Genomic DNA, 5,000 nt, shown 5'->3' with positions numbered 1-5,000 from the left:
ATGGGGTTAGAGCTAGGGTTAGGGTTAGGGTTAGGGATAGGTTTAGGGTTAGGGGATAGGGTTAGGGTTAGGGATAGGGTTAGGGATAGGGTTAGGGTTAGGGTTAGGCGATAGGGTTAGGGATAGGGTTAGGGTTAGGCGATAGGGTTAGGGATAGGGTTAGGGTTAGGGTTAGGGATAGGGTTAGGGTTAGGGTTAGGGTTAGGGATAGGGTTAGGGTTAGCGTTAGGGATAGGGTTAGGGTTAGGGATAGGGTTAGGGTTAGGGTTAGGGATAGGGTTAGGGTTAGGGATAGGGTTAGGGATAGGGTTAGGGTTAGGCGATGGGGTTAGAGTTAGGGATAGGGTTAGGGTTAGGGTTAGGGATAGGGTTAGGGTTAGGCGATAGGGTTAGGGATACGGTTAGGGGTAGGGATAGGGAGTATCTGGGACGGGCAGAGACTCCTCGGCGGTCCCCCCGGTCCCTGGCGGGCAGACGGACCTCCTGGGCCGGAGGCAGCCTCCGCCGGCGTTACACCCTGTCCCTGGCGGGCAGAGGGACCTCCTGGGCCGGGTGCAGCCTCCGCCGGCGGTCCCCCCGGTCCCTGGCGGGCAGAGGGAGCTCCTGGGCCGGGTGCAGCCTCCGGCGGCGGTCCCCCCGGTCCCTGGCGGGCAGAGGGAGCTCCTGGGCCCGGTGCCGCCTCCGCCGGCGGTCCCCCCGGTCCCTGGCGGGCAGAGGGACCTCCTGGGCCGGGTGCAGCCTCCGCCGGCGGTCCCCCCGGTCCCTGGCGGGCAGAGGGAGCTCCTGGGCCGGGTGCAGCCTCCGGCGGCGGTCCCCCCGGTCCCTGGCGGGCAGAGGGAGCTCGTGGGCCCGGTGCAGCCTCCGCCGGCGGTCCCCCCGGTCCCTGGCGGGCAGAGTGACCTCCTGGGCCGGGTTCAGCCTCCGCCGGCGGTCCCCCCGGTTCCTGGCGGGCAGAGGGAGCTCCTGGGCCGGGCTCAGCCTCCGCCGGCGGTCCCCCCGGTCCCTGGCGGGCAGAGTGACCTGCTGGGCCCGGTGCAGCCTCCGCCGGCGGTCCCCCCGGTTCCTGGCGGGCAGAGGGAGCTCCTGGGCCCGGTGCAGACTCCCCCGGCGGTGCACCGGTCCCCGGCGGGCAGAGGGCGCTCGTGTACCGGGTGCAGCGTCCGCCGGCGGTGCACCGGTCCCTGGCGGGCTCAGAGAGCGCCTCGGCCGGGGATCGTCTCGTCCCAACGTCCGCCTGGTCCGTGGCCCGCAGGGGGCGCTGTCGGGCGGGGTACGGCCACGGCCCGACGTGCCTCCGGTGGGCTGCGGTCAGTGTGTGCCGCCGTTGGCCGGCTGCGGGGCTTGGTGCTGTTCCAGCCGTGCGTTAGGTGGGCGAACGGCAGGGGGCGCCCCTTGGGCGGGTGGCGGGCCCCGCGCGGGCCAGCCGTGGGGGGTCACGGTCCGCCGCCGGGGCGTCCAAAGGGCGGCGAGAGGCCGTCCGCCGGTGCTGACAAGTCATAAACCAGCGGCGGTGACAAGTCATAAACCAGCGGCGGTGACAAGTCATAAACCAGGACAAGGTTGTTGACGGCGCCGGGCGGCGGCGAAGCGGCTCACCCCGGGGCAGGGTGGCGATTCGAGGAGGGGCGCCCACCCGGCCGCCAAGGCCGCCGCCGGCGGGAGCCGGGGGCGCCGTTTTGAAAAAGAACCGTAGGCCGGATGGGGTCCGATCCACCCACCTTATGCCGACGCCGAGACCTCATTCCCGGCATGACTACCGGTGGTCCGTCCCGCTGGTCTGCCACTTGCGTTTGGCGTCACGAGGGGTTGGCGGGGTACCTGCAGATTGGTAGGAGGTGGAAAATCGAGAAATGGACTTTGGTCGGAAAGGTCCCCTCGAGCCTCCAGGTCTGCGGAGACCGACCCGGGCTGCCGCCCCGCCGGCCGCTCGGCCCGATCGGGCGCGAATTTCTTCCGATTTTCGCCCTTTTTTCGGGTTTTCGGCCGGCGCTCCAAACGGCGGCCCGACGCCCCGCCGAGGCCGGGGACGTCTCTCCGGAGCGCGAGGGACCGGATCAGACCTCGTCGGCACTGGCATGGCCACCGCAACGCTCGGACTTAGCCTGGGGAGGCTGGTCGAGGCGGTGGCAAGTCATGAACCAGTGGAGTCTGGCGGAGACTGTGGCAAGTCATAAACCAGTCGGACTTAGCCTGTGGAGGCTGGTCCAGGCAGCGGCAAGTCATAAACCAGTCGGACTTAGCCTGTGGAGGCAGGTCCAGGCAGTGGCAAGTCATAAACCAGTCGGACTCAGCCTGTGGAGGCAGGGCCAGGCAGTGGCAAGTCATGAACCAGTGGCAAATCATAAACCAGTCGGACTTAGCCTGTGGAGGCAGGTCCAGGCAGTGGCAAGTCATGAACCAGTGGCAAATCATAAACCAGTCGGACTTAGCCTGTGGAGGCAGGTCCAGGCAGTGGCAAGTCATGAACCAGTGGCAAATCATAAACCAGTCGGACTTAGCGTGTGGAGGCAGGGCCAGGCAGTGGCAAGTCATGAACCAGTGGCAAATCATAAACCAGTCGGACTTAGCCTGTGGAGGCAGGGCCAGGCAGTGGCAAGTCATGAACCAGTGGCAAATCATAAACCAGTCGGACTTAGCCTGTGGAGGCAGGGCCAGGCAGTGGCAAGTCATGAACCAGTGGCAAGTCATAAACCAGTCGGACTTAGCCTGTGGAGGCAGGGCCAGGCAGTGGCAAGTCATAAACCAGTCGGACTTAGCCTCTGGCGACTTCCAGGAGGTCTATGAGGTCCTGTGCCGCCGCTTTACCGGGGCCAAGGTTGCAGGAGAGCGGAACGGAGGAGTGGATTGGTCCCGCCGACGGGGCACGTGCATATATGAAAAGTGCACCCTACCGTTAGTTAATCACTTGCCCTCGGAAGTGTATGAGGTCGTGTCCAGCCGTGGTACCGGGGACACAGTGGGGGTGTTCCCGCTAAAGGGAGCGGATTGGTCCCGCCGAGCTGCCACTTGCATTTGTGGTCGAGTGTCTCGGACAGCTGGTTAACCACTTGCCCTCGGTAGTGCCGATGAGGTTTTGAAAAAGCCGATCTGCGGGGACTTGGAGCGCCTTCCTCGGATGGACTACCGGGCGCCCTCCCGCCGATTTGCCATTTGCGTTTGGCGTCCCGAGGGGTTGGCGGGGTACCTGCAGATTGGTAGGAGGTGGAAAATCGAGAAATGGACTTTGGTCGGAAAGGTCCCCTCGAGCCTCCAGGTCTGCGGAGACCGACCCGGGCTGCCGCCCCGCCGGCCGCTCGGCCCGATCGGGCGCGAATTCTTTCCGATTTTCGCCCTTTTTTCGGGTTTTCGGCCGGCGCTCCAAACGGCGGCCCGACGCCCCGCCGAGGCCGGGCACGGCTCCCCGCCGCGCAAGGGGCCGTGTTTGCCTTGGTCTGCCTTGGAATTGTCACCAAACGCCCGCGCTTCGCCTGGGGAGGCTGGCCGAGTCGGTGGCAAGTCATGAACCAGTGGAGGCTGGTGGAGACAGTGGCAAATCATAAACCAGTCGGACTTAGCCTGTGGAGGCTGGTGGAGACAGTGGCAAGTCATAAACCAGTCGGACTTAAGCCTGTGGAGGCAGGTCCAGGCAGTGGCAAGTCATGAACCAGTCGGACTCAGCCTGTGGAGGCAGGTCCAGGCAGTGGCAAGTCATGAACCAGTGGCAAATCATAAACCAGTCGGACTCAGCCTGTGGAGGCAGGGCCAGGCAGTGGCAAGTCATGAACCAGTGGCAAATCATAAACCAGTCGGACTCAGCCTGTGGAGGCAGGTCCAGGCAGTGGCAAGTCATGAACCAGTGGGAAATCATAAACCAGTCGGACTCAGCCTGTGGAGGCAGGTCCAGGCAGTGGCAAGTCATGAACCAGTGGCAAATCATAAACCAGTCGGACTCAGCCTGTGGAGGCAGGGCCAGGCAGTGGCAAGTCATGAACCAGTGGAGACAGTGGCAAATCATAAACCAGTCGGACTTAGCCTGTGGAGGCTGGTGGAGACAGTGGCAAGTCATAAACCAGTCGGACTTAGCCTGTGGAGGCAGTTCCAGGCAGTGGCAAGTCATGAACCAGTGGAGACAGTGGCAAATCATAAACCAGTCGGACTTGTCCTGTGGAGGCTGGTGGAGACAGTGGCAAGTCATAAACCAGTCGGACTTAGCCTGTGGAGGCAGGTCCAGGCAGTGGCAAGTCATGAACCAGTGGAGACAGTGGCAAATCATAAACCAGTCGGACTTAGCCTGTGGAGGCTGGTGGAGACAGTGGCAAGTCATAAACCAGTCGCACTTAGCCTGTGGAGGGAAGGTGGAGACAGTGGCAAGTCATAAACCAGTCGGACTTAGCCCGTGGGGGCAGGTCCAGGCAGTGGCAAGTCATGAACCAGTGGAGACAGTGGCAAATCATAAACCAGTCGGACTTAGCCTGTGGAGGCTGGTGGAGACAGTGGCAAGTCATAAACCAGTCGCACTTAGCCTGTGGAGGGAGGTGGAGACAGTGGCAAGTCATAAACCAGTCGGACTTAGCCTGTGGGGGCAGGTCCAGGCAGTGGCAAGTCATAAACCAGTCGGACTTAGCCTGTGGAGGCAGGTCCAGGCAGTGGCAAGTCATGAACCAGTGGAGACAGTGGCAAATCATAAACCAGTCGGACTTAGCCTGTGGAGGCTGGTGGAGACAGTGGCAAGTCATAAACCAGTCGGACTTAGCCTGTGGAGGGAGGTGGAGACAGTGGCAAGTCATAAACCAGTCGGACTTAGCCTGTGGGGGCAGGTCCAGGCAGTGGCAAGTCATAAACCAGTCGGACTTAGCCTCTGGCGACTTCCAGGAGGTCTATGAGGTCCTGTGCCGCCGCTTTACCGGGGCCAAGGTTGCAGGAGAGCGGAACGGAGGAGTGGATTGGTCCCGCCGATGGGGCACGTGCATATATGAAAAGTGCACCCTACCGTTAGTTAATCACTTGCCCTCGGAAGTGTA

This window comes from Scyliorhinus torazame, unplaced genomic scaffold (assembly GCF_047496885.1).
Source record: "Scyliorhinus torazame isolate Kashiwa2021f unplaced genomic scaffold, sScyTor2.1 scaffold_376, whole genome shotgun sequence".
NCBI classification, from domain to species: domain Eukaryota; kingdom Metazoa; phylum Chordata; class Chondrichthyes; order Carcharhiniformes; family Scyliorhinidae; genus Scyliorhinus; species Scyliorhinus torazame.
Note: the sequence above shows the minus strand (reverse complement) of the source record.